General features: G+C 47.6%; 1 pseudogene; it reads right to left on the minus strand.

The window, feature by feature from the left end:
* Positions 1–4,875: 4,875 nt before the first annotated feature.
* LOC131733795 (phospholipase B-like 1) lies at positions 4,876–18,006 on the minus strand (annotated as a pseudogene).
* Between the last annotated feature and the right edge of the window lie 641 nt (positions 18,007–18,647).

An 18,647-nucleotide genomic window follows, 5' to 3' on the forward strand; every position in this document is an offset into this window, starting at 1 on the left:
CCAGACCTCTCTGTGCTTTACAATGCTTCCCTATGCTTTACCAGACCTCTCTGTGCTTTACAATGCTTCCCTATGCTTTACCAGACCTCTCTGTGCTTTACAATGCTTCCCTATGCTTTACCAGACCTCTCTGTGCTTTACAATGCTTCCCTATGCTTTACCAGACCTCTCTGTGCTTTACAATGCTTCCCTATGCTTTACCAGACCTCTCTGTGCTTTACAATGCTTCCCTATGCTTTACCAGACCTCTCTGTGCTTCACAATGCTTCCCTGTGCTCACAATGATAAGAGAAGCCATGTTTGAGTCACTCACTTTGTCTGACAGAGGACTTTCTCCTAGTCTGCCTCCTGCAGATCACCATCCACAGAAGCAGCGCCAGAACGGAGCCACACGCCAGCACAGCCACGGATACGAGAGCCGTGCGTGGATCAGCGTGGAGCGCACTTTCCGTGGCAAACGTGGACTGGTCCACGCTCACTGGAGCGAGGGGGGTTTTGAATTCTGCAACAGAGTCAAGTTTGTTGTTGCAATGTTATTATGTCGACGGTGTTTTGAGAGAAAAAAGCACAGTTGATGAAAACAACGTCATGATTCTGATCGACATTTTCAAGTAAGTGTATTTGTCGGTTTCTACGTCACACTTCACACCCGATGTCGTCATCGCCGCCCCCTCCTGGCGGAGGGGAGGCAGTGCAGGCGCAGGTCACACGTCACACGTTCCTCCATCTCTCTGTTTGAAGCGCTTCTCCCATTGTCAGGAAACTGGCTCTTAACATTATTCAGCTCAAGATGTTGAGATTTTAAATTAAACTGACAAGACTACTGTCTGTCTCACTGATAACAGAGTCCAGTTGTCCCTCCTTTTATCATTAATTTCTTAGCAGACGCCCTTATCCAGGGGCGACTTACAATTGTTACAAGATATCACATTATTTTTACATACAATTCCCCATTTATACAGTTGGGTTTTTACTGGAGCAATCTAGGTAAAGTACCTTGATCAAGGGTACAGCAGCAGTGTCCCCCCCACCTGGGATTGAACCCACGACCCTCCGGGCAAGAGTCCAGAGCCCCTGACCGCTACTCCACACCGCTGCCCTGTCTCTCTCTCTCTTAGAGTACAAGGCTGCTGTCTGTCTCACTGATAAGCAGAGTCCAGTCCACGCGTGACTGAAATACGACACAGTGAATAAATACTGAACCATTTATTATTATTTTTTAAAAAACATTTAAAAGTTGCTTACCGGCTGGTAACGTGGTCGTCTGTTTCTTAAAACGACGCGCAACACAGTCATTAACTAAACTGTCCCAGCTTTGGCCCGGCTGGCAATTCCTGCCCGTCATGTTTGGATTTTTAAATTTGTGAGTTTGTGTTTTTCGATTCGTGTTTTTCCGGAGCGGTCGATAGAATTCGTGAGCTAGCTCTCCAACGAACTCTCTCCCGTTGTCTGGAAAACTGTACAGAGCAAGTCGAGGAGACCGGCAGTGTTTCTCGATCAGCTCGGTCGCTCATTTACAGGAAACTACAAAATAAATTTGATAAAATGATAGTCGCACCCTGGAACACGTCTGAGTTTTTTTTCTTTCTTTCTTTCTTAGTGTTTTCACTTCTCTATTTCGCTCAGAAAGAAAAAATGAGTCACCGCCAGCATTCCCTAGAGACAGGCTCGCAATAACACGACTTCTCTCTCTGCTCTCTCCTCTCCTCTCCTCTCCCCTTTCCTCTCTCCTCTCCTCTCTCCCATCCTTTCCTCTCCTCTATCCCATCATCTCCCCTCTCCTCTCCTCTCCTCTCCTCTCCCATCTTCTCTCCTCTTCTCTCTCACCTATCTCTCCCCGTCTCCTCTCCCCTCCTCCTCTCCTCTCCTCTTTCTCTCTTCTCTCCCCTCTCCTCTCCTCTCCCCTCTCTGCTCTGGTAAAGCATAGGGAAGCATTGTAAAGCACAGAGAGGTCTGGTAAAGCATAGGGAAGCATTGTAAAGCACAGAGAGGTCTGGTAAAGCATAGGGAAGCATTGTAAAGCATAGAGAGGTCTGGTAAAGCATAGGGAAGCATTGTAAAGCACAGAGAGGTCTGGTAAAGCACAGGGAAGCATTGTAAAGCACAGAGAGGTCTGGTAAAGCATAGAGAAGCATTGTAAAGCACAGAGAGGTCTGGTAAAGCATAGGGAAGCATTGTAAAGCACAGAGAGGTCTGGTAAAGCATAGGGAAGCATTGTAAAGCACAGAGAGGTCTGGTAAAGCATAGGGAAGCATTGTAAAGCACAGAGAGGTGTGGTAAAGCATAGGGAAGCATTGTAAAGCACAGAGAGGTCTGGTAAAGCATAGGAAAGCATTGTAAAGCACAGAGAGGTCTGGTAAAGCATAGGGAAGCATTGTAAAGCACAGAGAGGTCTGGTAAAGCATAGGGAAGCATTGTAAAGCACAGAGAGGTCTGGTAAAGCATAGGGAAGCATTGTAAAGCACAGAGAGGTGTGGTAAAGCATAGGGAAGCATTGTAAAGCACAGAGAGGTCTGGTAATGCATGGTCATTTTTTATTTTTTTGTGAGCTACGAAACACTTTTTAAGTTGAAAAAGAAACAGTAAACACAAGCGAGGTGTCAGGGGAAAAAAATAAGTCTAGTTGAGGTCTGTCTTGAACTTGCGTTCTTACCCACACCTGGCAGAGCGCCTTCTCTCGTTTCTGCTAAAGGCTTTTTCACGAAAGTTGCTGCGAGTCACTCAAGTCCTGTGGGACCCCCCACCCCCCACCACAGTGTTTTCCGTTTAGCCTGTCACACCCCGAGTGGAAAAAGTTTCAAACTCAAACCCCCTGTGGCCTCGATGGAGATCTCAGTATCAAAACTCCACATCAGCCACACAGCACTATCAACCTGTCCTGCAACACTCTGCTGCCCCCTGGCGGAGGAGAGAAATACAGCAGTTAGAAATATATCTATATAGACCTGAACACAGCAATCTTGTACCGTTAACCTGCAACACTCTGCTGCCCCCTGGCGGAGGAGAGAAATACAGCAGTTAGAAATATATCTATATAGACCTGAACACTGCAATCTTGTACCGTTAACCTGTAACACTCTGCTGCCCCCTGGCGGATGAGAGAAATACAGCAGTTAGAAATATATCTATATAGACCTGAACACAGCAATCTTGTACTGTTAACCTGTAACACTCTGCTGCCCCCTGGCGGATGAGAGAAATGCAGCACTCTTGTACCATGAGAACATAAGAACATAAGAAAGTTTCCAAACGAGAGGAGGTCATTCAGCCCATCTTGCTCGTTTGGTTGTTAGTAGCTTATTGATCCCAGAATCTCATCAAGCAGCTTCTTGAAGGATCCCAGGGTGTCAGCTTCAACAACATTACTGCGGAGTTGGTTCCAGACCCTCACAATTCTCTGTGTAAAAAAAAGTGCCTCCTATTTTCTGTTCTGAATGCCCCTTTATCTAATTTGTGACCCCTGGTCCTTGTTTCTTTTTTTCAGGTCCCCTGGGTCGACATTGTCTATACCTTTTAGGATTTTGAATGTTTGAATCAGATCGCAGCGTAGTCTTCTTTGTTCAAGACTGAATAGATTCAATTCATTGACCCTGTCTGCATACGACATGCCTTTTAAACCCGGGATAATTCTGGTTGCTCTTCTTTGCACTCTTTCTAGAGCAGCAATATCCATTATTAACCTGCCCCCTGGTGGACGACAGAAATACAGCAGTAAGAAATATCTTTAGACGTGAATACAGCAATATTGTACCGTTATTAACCTGAAACACTCTTCTGCCCCCTGGTGGATGGGAGAAATACAGCAGCAAGGAATTATTATATATATATATATATATAGACCTCAATATGCCTGTCATGTACCATTAATTGTATTAATACTTGTACTGTGATTCTTGAAATGTATTTCTGTTTACGATTGTAAGTCGTCCTGGATAAGAGCGTCTGCTAATAAATAAATAATAATAATAATAATAATTGTTATTATTATTATTATTATTATTATTATTATTATTATTATTATTATTATTATTATTATTAACCTGCAACACTCTGCTGCCCCCTGGTGGATGAGAGAAATACAGCACTAAGAAATATCTATATAGACCAGAATACAGCAATATTGCATTGTTATTAACCCGAGAAGCCAAGTGAGGGGCAGAAATCAGATTTCTATTTAATTTTTTTTTTAAATATTTACTTTCTTGTAACAGAATTAAAATACGAAAGAAATTTGAATCCAATTATTTTTTTTAATTTTTTAAAATTACAATTAACGAGTCGTTCAGCGGAGGCTTTTTCTCCAAAGCGACTTCCAGAGACTAGGGGGGTGAACTCTGCATCATCAACAACTGCTGCTGCTGCTGCAGAGTCACTTCCAATAGGAGCTCGTTTGTTTGACGTCTCATCCAAAGGACGGAGCACAAGGAGGTGAAGCGACTCGCTCAGGGTCACACACACACACACACGCACACACACACACAGCCCCACTCTCTCTCCCTCCCCCTCTCTCTCCCTCATCCTCTCTCTCTCCCTCCCTCTCCCCCTCCCTCTCTCTTTCTCTCCCTCCTCCTCTATCTCTCCCTCTCGTCCTCTCCCTCTCTCCCCCTCCTATCCCTCTTCCCCCTCTCCAACTCTCCCTCTCTCTCTCTCACACACACAGAGACAGACACACACACAGCCCCTCTCTCTCCTCCCTCCCTCTCTCTCTCCCCACCCCTCTCTCTCCTCCCTCCCTCCCTCTCGTCCTCTCCCTCTCTCCCCTCCTCTCTCTCACACACACACACACACAGCCCCTCTCTCTCCTCCCTCCCTCTCTCCTCCCTCTCTCTCTCCCTCCCCCTCTCTCATCCTCTCCCTCTTCCCCCTCTCCTCTCTCTCTCTCTCTCTCTCTCTCTCTCTCTCTCTCTCTCTCTCTCTCTCTCTCACACACACACACACACACAGCGAGTCGGTGGCTGCCCTGGGATTTGAAGCTCCTGGTCTGAAGCCGCTCTGAGCAGTGGGATGCCTCTCCCTGGCAGGGCTGGTCTAGGGTTCGAACAGCACAGGCTGCATGGTGAGGAAGGAGAAGTTGTAGGACTCTGGGAGCCCCGCGTGTCTCGTCTGGCTGAATTCTCTCCAGCTGAACGCAGGCAGGCCGCCCTGGACCGTCGGACCGTTCACCGCCTCAGAGATGAACTTCTGGGCCAACTTGAAATCTGTCACCTTGAAAAAAAAAACAAAAAAGAAAAACACATCATGAGTCCTACTGTGTGAAACTGGAACAATTATTATTATTATTATTATTATTATTATTATTATTATTATTATTTAATTAATTAATTAATTATTTAAACAGGACTGGGTTATGTTTTGATTAGTCCATTTCCTTTTTTTAAATGGACCTATATATTTATTTCTTAGCAGACGCCCTTATCCAGGGACACTTACAATCATTACAAGATATCACATTATTCTTACATACAATTACATTATTTTAACACATTATATATATATATATATGGTAAAACATATTATTATTATTATTATTATTATTATTATTATTATTAGTTTATTTATCAGACGCCTTTATCCAAGGCAACTTACAGAGACTAGGGTGTGTGAACTATGCATCAGCTGCAGAGTCACTTACAATTACGTCTCACCCGAAAGACGGAGCACAAGGAGGTGAAGTGACTTGTTCAGGGTCACACAATGAGTCAGTGGCTGAGGTGGGAACCGGGGACCTCCTTGTTACAAGCCCTTTTCTTTAACCACTGGACCACACAGCCTCCAATATGAATTAACAACTAAATACGAACGACACAATTTCAAATTGAAATTTGAACCCGGGTCTGGCTCTAACCTCAGGTCTGGCCCGTGTTAACAGGGTGTGGAGTAGCGGTCAGGGGCTCTGGACTCTTGACCGGAGGGTCGTGGGTTCAATCCCAGGTGGGGGGGACACTGCTGCTGTACCCTTGAGCAAGGTACTTTACCTAGATTGCTCCAGTAAAAACCCAACTGTATAAATGGGGAATTGTATGTAAAAATAATGTGATCTCTTGTAACAATTGTAAGTCGCCCTGGATAAGGGCGTCTGCTAAGAAATTAATAATAATAATAATAATAATAATAATGATGATGAAGTACAGTGAAGTTCTGATCCGGTGGGTTCTTTTCTTGCCTTGGTGTCGTAGCATCCACCAGGAACGGGCTGGTCCTTCTTCAAGTCTCCTCTGCAGCAGATTGTTTTACAAGCATTCCCCTCCGAATATGGGTCTGTCTGGTACTCTGGCAACACAGACCCACAGGTCAAGGATTAGCATGGAGGAACTACAGCTCCCAGCATGCCTCTGCACCCGCGGCAATGGTGAGGCATGCTGGGAGCTGTAGTTCTTTGTGCTGTGGTCTTCTGCTCCAATACAAACCTCTATTACAATACAGAACTACAGCTCCCAGCATGCCTCTGCACCCGCGGCAATGGTGAGGCATGCTGGGAGCTGTAGTTCTTTATGCTGTGGTCTCGTATCACAAGCGATACAGACCTCTATTACGATACATCATGTACAGCTGTGGACAAAGGTTTAGCAGCATCACCCTCTATATAGAATGAACTGATTCAGCTTCAGAATTTTCAATTCTGTCTAAATCTTAAGTTCTAGGGTGTTGCAAGACGGGACGGAGGTACAGACAGACAAACAGACAGACAGAGAGACAGTCAGACAGAGAGACAGACAGAAATACAGCCAGAATCTGAGATTCAGAGACCCCCTCTACCCAGAATCTGAGATATAGAATTAACCTCCTCAGCTTCATAGAGTCCAATGAAAGCTGCTGAATAATGTTCCCTTGTTAACATATTGAATTCCACCCCCTCTATATAGAATGAACTCCCTCAGCTTCATAGAGTCCAATGAAAGCTGCTGAATAATGTTCCCTTGTTAACATATTGAATTCCACCCCCTCTATATAGAATGAACTCCCTCAGCTTCATAGAGTCCAATGAAAGCTGCTGAATAATGTTCCCTTGTTAACATATTGAATTCCACACCCAGCGCTTTGTAGTTTTCCAGATACTGAACAGAAAAACTGACATTGAAAAAAAAAATGTGACATTTCAGAAATCTCACATGAAATACGACTGGACTGCGATTATAGACTTTTTTTCAATTCTGTCTAAATCTTAAGTTCTAGGGTGTTGCAAGACGGGACGGAGGTACAGACAGACAGACAGACAGAGACAGACAAACAGACAGACAGAGAGACAGACAGACAGACAGAGAGAGACAGACAAACAGACAGACAGAGAGAGAGAGAGACAGACAGACAGACAGACAGACAGACCCCCCTGTATCCCCAGAATCTGCTCTTCAAGATCTTGAGCAGAATAATGTTAAGAACCAGTTTCCTGACAATGGGAGAAGCGCTTCAAACAGAGAGATGGAGGAACGTGTGACGTGTGACCTGCGCCTGCACTGCCTCCCCTCCACCAGCAGGGGGCAGTAATGACAAGAGACACAACACATACTTACTACTGCTAATAATAATAGTAACATATCCCCTGCGATAACATATCCCCTTCAGATTCAGAGACCCCCTCTACCCCAGAATCTGAGATTCAGAGACCCCCTCTACCCAGAATCTGAGATTCAGAGACCCCCTCTACCCAGAATCTGAGATTCAGAGACCCCCGCTACCCCAGAATCTGAGATTCAGAGACCCCCTCTACCCAGAATCTGAGATTCAGAGACCCCCTCTACCCAGAATCTGAGATTCAGAGACCCCCTCTACCCCAGAATCTGAGATTCAGAGACCCCCTCCACCCCAGAATCTGAGATTCAGAGACCCCCTCTACCCCAGAATCTGAGATTCAGAGACCCCCTCTACCCCAGAATCTGAGATTCAGAGACCCCCTCTACCCCAGAATCTGAGATTCAGAGACCCCCTCTACCCCAGAATCTGAGATTCAGAGACCCCCTCTACCCCGGAATCTGAGATTCAGAGACCCCCTCTACCCCGGAATCTGAGATTCAGAGACCCCCTCTACCCCGGAATCTGAGATTCAGAGACCCCCTCTACCCCGGAATCTGAGATTCAGAGACCCCCTCCACCCCAGATTCTGAGATTCTCAAGATCTTGAGCTGAATAATGTTAAGAGCCAGTTTCCTGACGATGGGAGAAGCGCTTCAAACAGAGAGATGGAGGAACGTGTGACGCGTGACCTGCGCCTGCACTGCCTCCCCTCCGCCAGCAGGGGGAGGCGATGACGACACCGGCTCACCGTTGTATCTCATGATGCGCCGCAGGGAGGCCAGGTCCCGCACGGAACCCTGATCCCGGCGGAAGATCTTGGCTCGAGGACAGAGGTCGTAGGAATATTCCGTCCCGAAGTGCTCCCGCATAGCCGGGTATCCGCTCCGAGCGTAGATCTGCTTGTGAAAACGGGATGTTATAGGAGGGCCAGTACCCTGGAGAGAGAGGGAGAGAGAGAGAGAGGGAGGGGGAGGGAAGGGGAGAGAGAGAGAGAGGGGGAGGAGGGAGAGAGGGGGAGAGAGAGAGAGAGAGAGAGAGAGGGAGGAGAGAGAGAGAGGGAGGGGGAGAGAGAGAGAGAGAGAGAGGAGAGGGAGAGAGAGAGAGAGGAGAGAGAGGGAGAAGGGAGAGAGAGAGAGAGAGAGGGGGGAGGAGGGGGAGAGAGAGAGAGAGGGGGAGGAGGGAGAGGGAGAGAGAGAGGGGGAGAGGAGGGGAGAGAGAGGGAGGAGAGGGAGAGAGAGAGAGAGAGAGAGAGAGAGAGGGGGGGGAGAGGGGGAGAGAGAGAGGGGGAAGAGAGAGAGGGGGAGGAGGGAGAGGGAGAGAGAGAGAGAGAGAGAGGGGGGAGAGGGGAGAGAGAGAGGGGGAAGAGAGAGAGGGGGAGGAGGAGAGGGAGAGAGAGAGAGAGAGAGAGAGGGGGAGAGGGGGAGAGAGAGAGGGGGAAGAGAGAGAGGGGGAGGAGGGAGAGGGAGAGAGAGAGAGAGGGGGAGAGGGAGGGGGAGAGAGAGGAGAGAGAGAGGGAGGAGAGGGAGAGAGCGAGAGGGGGGAGAGAGAGCAGGGAGGAGGGGGAGGGAGTGAGAGAGGGGGGAAACTCAATTTAGTTTCAATCACGCTGATGAAGGTACTAGAGCCCAAACTACAGCTGGTCTGCTGGACTCAGTTTAGTTTCAATCACGCTGATGAAGGCACTAGAGCCCCAAACTAGAGCTGGTCTGCTGGACTCAGTTTAGTTTCAATCACGCTGATGAAGGCACTAGAGCCCCTAACTAGAGCTGGTCTGCTGGACTCAGTTTAGTTTCAGTCACGCTGATGAAGGCACTAGAGCCCCAAACTAGAGCTGGTCTGCTGGACTCAGTTTAGTTTCAATCACGCTGATGAAGGCACTACAGCCCTAAACTAGAGCTGGTCTGCTGGACTCAGTTTAAGGCTGTTTTCTCACCCCTCCTCAAGACGCTGGTCTGGTCAGAGAACTCCACCAGTCCTGGGATCTGTTCTATAATGAAGAGTGCTCCTTCCTCAATGTCCTCCTGGAGGTGAATCTTGTTCAAATCCACCACCATGTATTGGTTATTGTAAGTACCTAAATACAGAGGGGGTGGAATTCAATATGTTAACAAGGGAACATTATTCAGCAGCTTTCATTGGACTCTATGAAGCTGAGGGAGTTCATTCTATATAGAGGGGGTGGAATTCAATATGTTAACAAGGGAACATTATTCAGCAGCTTTCATTGGACTCTATGAAGCTGAATCAGTTCATTCTATATAGAGGGGGTGGAATTCAATATGTTAACAAGGGAACATTATTCAGCAGCTTTCATTGGACTCTATGAAGCTGAGGGAGTTCATTCTATATAGAGGGGGTGGAATTCAATATGTTAACAAGGGAACATTATTCAGCAGCTTTCATTGGACTCTATGAAGCTGAGGGAGTTCATTCTATATAGAGGGGGTGAATTCAATATGTTAACAAGGGAACATTATTCAGCAGCTTTCATTGGACTCTGTGAAGCTGAATCAGTTCATTCTATATAGAGGGGGTGGAATTCAATATGTTAACAAGGGAACATTATTCAGCAGCTTTCATTGGACTCTATGAAGCTGAGGGAGTTCATTCTATATAGAGGGGGTGGAATTCAATATGTTAACAAGGGAACATTATTCAGCAGCTTTCATTGGACTCTTATGAAGCTGAATCAGTTCATTCTATATAGAGGGGGTGGAATTCAATATGTTAACAAGGGAACATTATTCAGCAGCTTTCACTGGACTCTATGAAGCTGAGGGAGTTCATTCTATATAGAGGGGGTGGAATTCAATATGTTAACAAGGGAACATTATTCAGCAGCTTTCATTGGACTCTATGAAGCTGAGGGAGTTCATTCTATATAGAGGGGGTGGAATTCATATGTTAACAAGGGAACATTATTCAGCAGCTTTCACTGGACTCTATGAAGCTGAGGGAGTTCATTCTATATAGAGGTGATGCTGCTAAACTTTTGCCCACAGCTGTACATGATGTATCGTAATAGAGGTCTGTATCGCTTGTGATACGAGACCACAGCATAAGGAACTACAGCTCCCAGCATGCCTCACTATTGCCGCGGGTGCAGAGGCATGCTGGGAGCTGTAGTTCCTTCTGCAGGGTGATGCAAAACCTTCTCCTCTCCTCTCCTACCTGAATTGTAGTTGGAGAAGATGCTAGCCCACTCCTTCCCGTCGCGAGCCATCATGTTGGACACTCGCACCCGCTGCCAGGCCAGCAGAGACTGGGGCGTGACAGTTTGAAGAGGGAGCGGTCATAGATCCCATTGGTGGGTCTGAACCATCGCCAGACCGCTGCCCAGCAGGTAGAAATCGTCCAGAGACATGAGGAAGCCTGGAAGCACACAGCGACAAGCAAGCTAATGGCAATACAGAGCCATTGCAGCGCCGCTGTCTGCCTGTCTGTCTGTCTCGCTGTCTGCCTGCCTGTCTCTCTGTCTGTCTGCCTCTCTGTCTGTCTGTATCTCTCTGTCTGCCTGTCTGTCTATCTCTCTGTTTGTCTGTCTGCCTGCCATTGAAGATCATTGAGGGTATAGTTAGCACACTGTGGTCCCATTCTACCAGCCTCACCCCATTGTAGCTGCCCTATACTTGTGCTACCATTGCCCCTCAGTGTAATACAGAGCCATTGCAGTGCCGCTGTCTGTCTGTCTGTCATTGAAGATCATTGAGGGTATAGTTAGCACACTGTGGTCCCATTCTACCAGCCTCACCCCATTGTAGCTGCCCTATACTTGTGCTAACGTTGCCCCCCTCAGTGTAATACAGAACCATTGCAGCGCAGTGCTTGTGTCGCGCACTAGGGGGCAGTGCAGGCTCGTACCCGGGTAGCTGCTGAAGATTGCCAGGCCCGTGGCTGTTTGCTGGTCCTCCAGTTTGAAGTCCCAGTGCTTGAAGATTCTCATGGTGGCCGCGTAGCTGAACCAGCTGGAGTGGGAGATGAAGACGTTCTCGAACCCGGGCAACACCTGAGAGAGAGGAGAGGAGAGAGGGGAGGAGGGGAGAGAGGGAGAGAGAGAGGCGAGAGGGGAGGAGGGGAGAGAGGAGAGGAGAGAGAGGAGAGGAGAGAGGAGAGGGGAGGGGAGAGAGAGGAGAGAGAGAGGAGAGAGGGGAGAGAGAGAAGAGGAGAGAGAGAGGAGAGAGGTGAGAGGAGAGAGAGGAGAGAGAGGAGGAGGAGAGAGAGAGAGGATGGAGAGGGGAGGGGAGAGGAGAGAGAGGAGAGGGGAGGGGAGAGAGAAGACAGAGAGGAGAGAGGAGAGAGAGGAGAGAGAGGGATGAGAGGGGAGAGGGGAGAGGGGAGAGGGGAGAGGGGAGAGGGGAGAGGGAGAGAGAGGGATGAGAGGGGAGAGGAGAGAGGGGAGAGAGGGGAGAGAGAGGTGAGAGGGGAGAGAGGAGAGGAGGGGGAGAGGAGAGAGACTGTCAGATAAAGTACAGACAGCTAGACATTGGCACTGCAATAGCAATGCAGACAGACACACAGACAGACACCACAGACAGACACACACGACAGACACACAGACACCACAGACAGACAGACAGACAGACAGACACACACACAGACAGTGGCACTACGATGGCAAATCCCAGGCGTTCAGTATTACAAGTGTTTGGGGGTTTGGGTTCAGGGGTCCCCCTCACCTTGGATGAGTGCGGAGCAGTGCCCCATGTTGGTCCGGTCCTGGTTCTGTTTGGCCCAGCTGAGGGAGTGCCAGTCAGTGTGGTTGCCAGGAAACAGCATGGGAATGAGATCCAGCAAATCACCAAGACCATTCAAAAAGTGAACTGCAAACAGAGACAGGGGCTGGAGAGAGGAGAGGAGAGAGAAGAGAGGAGAGAGGAGAGAGGAGAGAAGAGAGGAGGGGAGAGGAGAGGAGAGGAGAGGAGAGAGGAGAGAGGAGAGAGAGAAGACAGAGAGGAGAGAGGAGAGGAGAGAGGAGAGAGGAGAGAGAGAGACAGAGAGGAGAGAGGAGAGGAGAGAGGAGAGAGGAGAGGAGAGAGGAGAGGAGAGAGAAGAGGAGAGAGGAGAGAGAAGAGAGGAGAGAGAAGAGAGAGGAGAGAGGGGAGAGAGGAGAGAGAGGAGAGGAGAGAGGAGAGAGGAGAGAGGAGAGGAGAGAGGGGAGAGAGAGGAGAGAGGGGAGAGGAGGAGAGAGGAGGGGTAGAGAGAGAGAAAATAAATGTTAATAGCATTCAAACCCATCCCTCCCATCTCTCGCCCTTCCTCCCCTCCTTCCCTCTCCCTCTCCCGCTCCCTCACCTCACCTCAGTCCGGCTCCTCTTTGCCCACTCCAGCGCCCCTGCATGCAGCCCGTCGAGCTGGGACAGGACGTACCCAACGTGACGCCAAAGAGGATCCCCCCCTCCCATCCTGTGCACCTCGTCACGAGCCCAGGAGAACTGCTTCCTGTCAGGAGAGAGAGGAGAGAGGGGAGAGAGAGAAGAGGAGAGAGAGAGGAGAGAGGTGAGAGGAGAGAGAGGAGAGAGAGGAGGAGGAGAGAGAGAGAGGATGGAGAGGGGAGGAGAGAGAGGAGAGGAGAGAGGAGAGGAGAGAGAGGAGAGAGGAGAGAGAGGAGAGGAGAGGAGAGAGTGAGAGTGAGAGAGTGAGAGAGAGAGAAGAGGGGGTAGAACATTAGTTATTAACTATAATACAACAGTTGAAGCAAATTCTGCCCCCTGGTGGACAGACAACATACTGCCTCTGTTGTCATGTATACTTACTGGAGAAAGTCTTTGACTTTTGAGGCGACAGTGGGGTCCGTTATGAGCTGGGGGTACATGTTCCTGTAATGATCCCCCATCTGCCTGAAAAATCAACAGGAAAACCCTAAATGAGAGACTTCTAGTGGAAACGTTTGCCATTGAATTTACACTGAAGACGCTGAGAGAGACTTCTAGTGGAAACGTTTGCCATTGAATTTACACTGAAGACGCTGAGAGAGACTTGGCGCTTCCTCATTTTCTCTCACCGTGCTGTGAGATATCCCTCCAGGTACCCCGCGAGGTACATGACGGTATCGGGGTCCCTCGTCGCTCCGTACCCCGCTCTCAGCTCCAGCACCCCCCAGCCGCTCTGGTACAGAGAGTCGTTATAAAAACCGTACGCGTCTCCGTCTTTCAACATGACGCCTTCTCTCAAAACCACCGCCTTCTCCGAGCGCTCCCAGTACACCGTCGCCATGGCGACACCTGCGCGAGAAGGGAGGGAGCGAGAGAGAGAGAGAGAGAGAAAGAGCGGTACTCAACATAATACATTTCAATGCTTCCCTATGCTTTACCAGACCTCTCTGTGCTTTACAATGCTTCCCTATGCTTTACCAGACCACTCTGTGCTTTACAATGCTTCCCTATGCTTTACCAGACCTCTCTGTGCTTTACAATGCTTCCCTATGCTTTACCACACCTCTCTGTGCTTTACAATGCTTCCCTATGCTTTACCAGACCTCTCTGTGCTTTACAATGCTTCCCTATGCTTTACCATACCTCTCTGTGCTTTACAATGCTTCCCTATGCTTTACCAGACCTCTCTGTGCTTTACAATGCTTCCCTATGCTTGACCAGACCTCTCTGTGCTTTACAATGCTTCCCTATGCTTTACCAGACCTCTCTGTGCTTTACAATGCTTCCCTATGCTTTACCAGACCTCTCTGTGCTTTACAATGCTTCCCTATGCTTTACCATACCTCTCTGTGCTTTACAATGCTTCCCTATGCTTTACCAGACCTCTCTGTGCTTTACAATGCTTCCCTATGCTTTACCACACCTCTCTGTGCTTTACAATGCTTCCCTATGCTTTACCAGACCCCTCTGTGCTTTACAGTGCTTCCCTATGCTTTAGCAGACCTCTCTGTGCTTTACAATGCTTCCCTATGCTTTACCATACCTCTCTGTGCTTTACAATGCTTCCCTATGCTTTACCAGACCTCTCTGTGCTTTACAATGCTTCCCTATGCTTTACCACACCTCTCTGTGCTTTACAATGCTTCCCTATGCTTTACCAGACCCCTCTGTGCTTTACAGTGCTTCCCTATGCTTTAGCAGACCTCTCTGTGCTTTACAATGCTTCCCTATGCTTTACCAGACCTCTCTGTGCTTTACAATGCTTCCCTATGCTTTACTAGACCTCTCTGTGCTTTACAATGCTTCCCTATGCTTTACCAGACCTCTCTGTGCTTTACAATGCTTCCCTATGCTTTACCAGACCTCTCTGTGCTTTACAATGCTTCCCTATGCTTTACCAGACCTCTCTGTGCTTTACAATGCTTCCCTATGCTTTACCAGACCTCTCTGTGCTTTACAATGCTTCCCTATGCTTTACCAGACCTCTCTGTGCTTTACAATGCTTCCCTATGCTTTACCAGACCTCTCTGTGCTTTACAATGCTTCCCTATGCTTTACCAGACCTCTCTGCGCTTTACAATGCTTCCCTATGCTTTACCAGACCTCTCTGTGCTTTACAATGCTTCCCTATGCTTTACCATACCTCTCTGTGCTTTACAATGCTTCCCTATGCTTTACCAGACCTCTCTGTGCTTTACAATGCTTCCCTATGCTTGACCAGACCTCTCTGTGCTTTACAATGCTTCCCTATGCTTTACCAGACCTCTCTGTGCTTTACAATGCTTCCCTATGCTTTACCAGACCTCTCTGTGCTTTACAATGCTTCCCTATGCTTTACCATACCTCTCTGTGCTTTACAATGCTTCCCTATGCTTTACCAGACCTCTCTGTGCTTTACAATGCTTCCCTATGCTTTACCACACCTCTCTGTGCTTTACAATGCTTCCCTATGCTTTACCAGACCCCTCTGTGCTTTACAGTGCTTCCCTATGCTTTAGCAGACCTCTCTGTGCTTTACAATGCTTCCCTATGCTTTACCATACCTCTCTGTGCTTTACAATGCTTCCCTATGCTTTACCAGACCTCTCTGTGCTTTACAATGCTTCCCTATGCTTTACCACACCTCTCTGTGCTTTACAATGCTTCCCTATGCTTTACCAGACCCCTCTGTGCTTTACAGTGCTTCCCTATGCTTTAGCAGACCTCTCTGTGCTTTACAATGCTTCCCTATGCTTTACCAGACCTCTCTGTGCTTTACAATGCTTCCCTATGCTTTACTAGACCTCTCTGTGCTTTACAATGCTTCCCTATGCTTTACCAGACCTCTCTGTGCTTTACAATGCTTCCCTATGCTTTACCAGACCTCTCTGTGCTTTACAATGCTTCCCTATGCTTTACCAGACCTCTCTGTGCTTTACAATGCTTCCCTATGCTTTACCAGACCTCTCTGTGCTTTACAATGCTTCCCTATGCTTTACCAGACCTCTCTGTGCTTTACAATGCTTCCCTATGCTTTACCAGACCTCTCTGTGCTTTACAATGCTTCCCTATGCTTTACCAGACCTCTCTGTGCTTTACAATGCTTCCCTATGCTTTACCACACCTCTCTGTGCTTTACAATGCTTCCCTATGCTTTACCAGACCTCTCTGTGCTTTACAATGCTTCCCTATGCTTTACCAGACCTCTCTGTGCTTTACAATGCTTCCCTATGCTTTACCAGACCTCTCTGTGCTTTACAATGCTTCCCTATGCTTTACCAGACCTCTCTGTGCTTTACAATGCTTCCCTGTGCTTTACCAGACCTCTCTGTGCTTTACAATGCTTCCCTATGTTTTACCAGACCTCTCTGTGCTTTACAATGCTTCCCTATGCTTTACCACACCTCTCTGTGCTTTACAATGCTTCCCTATGCTTTACCAGACCTCTCTGTGCTTTACAATGCTTCCCTATGTTTTACCAGACCTCTCTGTGCTTTACAATGCTTCCCTATGCTTTACTACACCTCTCTGTGCTTTACAATGCTTCCCTATGCTTTACCAGACCTCTCTGTGCTTTACAATGCTTCCCTATGCTTTACTACACCTCTCTGTGCTTTACAATGCTTCCCTATGCTTTACCAGACCTCTCTGTGCTTTACAATGCTTCCCTATGCTTTACCAGCCCTCTCTGTGCTTTACAATGCTTCCCTATGCTTTACCAGACCTCTCTGTGCTTTACAATGCTTCCCTATGCTTTACCAGACCTCTCTGTGCTTTACAATGCTTCCCTATGCTTTACCAGACCTCTCTGTGCTTTACAATGCTTCCCTGTGCTTTACCAGACCTCTCTGTGCTTCACAATGCTTCCCTATGCTTTACCAGACCTCTCTGTGCTTTACAATGCTTCCCTATGCTTTACCAGACCTCTCTGTGCTTCACAATGCTTCCCTATGCTTTACCAGACCTCTCTGTGCTTTACAATGCATCCCTATGCTTTACCAGACCTCTCTGTGCTTTACAATGCTTCCCTATGCTTTACCAGACCTCTCTGTGCTTTACAATGCTTCCCTATGCTTTACCAGACCTCTCTGTGCTTTACAATGCTTCCCTATGCTTTACCAGACCTCTCTGTGCTTTACAATGCTTCCCTATGCTTTACCAGACCTCTCTGTGCTTTACAATGCTTCCCTATGCTTTACCAGACCTCTCTGTGCTTTACAATGCTTCCCTATGCTTTACCAGACCTCTCCGTGCTTTACAATGCTTCCCTATGCTTTACCAGACCTCTCCGTGTTTTACAATGCTTCCCTATGCTTTACCAGACCTCTCTGTGCTTTACAATGCTTCCCTATGCTTTACCAGACCTCTCTGTGCTTTACAATGCTTCTATGCTTTACCAGACCTCTCTGTGCTTTACAATGCTTCCCTGTGCTTTACCAGACCTCTCTGTGCTTTACAATGCTTCCCTATGCTTTACCACACCTCTCTGTCCTTTACAATGCTTCCCTATGCTTTACCAGACCTCTCTGTGCTTTACAATGCTTCCCTATGCTTTACCAGACCTCTCTGTGCTTTACAATGCTTCTATGCTTTACCAGACCTCTCTGTGTTTCATTACACTTTGCTGTGCGTTTACTGTGTTAAGCTAAGGGATATGGCTGTGATTTTTGGCTGGCTCTTTGGGAGAAGGGTCTAAGTCCGACGGTGCTTTCCGTGTCCCCCTGTTTATCTCAAGGGCTGAACCGCAAGTTTTAGACGAGAAGCGCCAGCGGGAGAACTCGTGACTTCAAACGCCGAGTTCCTTTTTCGTTTTAACCGTTCGCTTATAAAACAAAACCACAGCACTGCGATTTTAAAGCGTATTTAGTCACACTTCTAATACCCTACGAGACCTGAGCTATATAAACTTACCTTTGTCACGGATCTGGTTTTCCTTGCGTGGTGTCGCTTCTATAGGGAGTAGGGATACTGTCCCGCATAGTAAGTACAGAAAAAATAAACACATTTCTTTAAAAAAAATAATTCAGAGTTTTTTTTTAATGTATTTTATCTTAGCAGTCACCGCTCTGTAAAATCTAGAGAATTATTGTGAACTGAAACTGGAGCGACTTTTTCTTGTAGAACTTTTCTGACAGGCCACGCCCCCTCCCCCACCCCCGAACCGCTGATTGGACAAGTGCCTCGCCGGGATTATGACGCCACAATCCCTTAGCGATTGCGTCACGCATAGAAAAAAAACGCACCCTCACGACTTCTGGGGCCGGTTTGTACTAAAGGGATCAAAAATCAGGATCGGATCGGGGTTCACTGGAGCCGGGTCATGAAAAGACGCTGTACTAAGCCAGGGGTGCCCAATCCTGGTCCTGGGGGGCCGATGCCCTCCTGGCTTTTGTTGCAACTGCGCCCTAAATTAATGAATTGGACCAATCAAGCCCTTATTAGAATCTTAATTGGTCCAATTAATCAATTTAGTGTACAGTTTGAACAAAAACTGGCCCTCCAGGACCAGGATTGGGCACCCCTGTACGTAGCAGATCAGGATCAAGCTCCACTGATCCGAAATCTTGATCAGATCCTGGAGCTCCACAGCCGTAACTAGAGAAACTGACCAATGAGAAGCGAGTATGCGTGACGCAGAGATTGAAGATTTTGAACGTCAGAAAATTATTATTATTATTTATTTCTTAGCAGACGCCCTTATCCAGGGCGACTTACAATTGTTACAAGATATCACATTATTTTTTACATACAATTCCCCATTTATACAGTTGGGTTTTCACTGGA

This window comes from Acipenser ruthenus, unplaced genomic scaffold (assembly GCF_902713425.1).
Source record: "Acipenser ruthenus unplaced genomic scaffold, fAciRut3.2 maternal haplotype, whole genome shotgun sequence".
Classification (NCBI taxonomy): Eukaryota; Metazoa; Chordata; class Actinopteri; order Acipenseriformes; family Acipenseridae; genus Acipenser; species Acipenser ruthenus.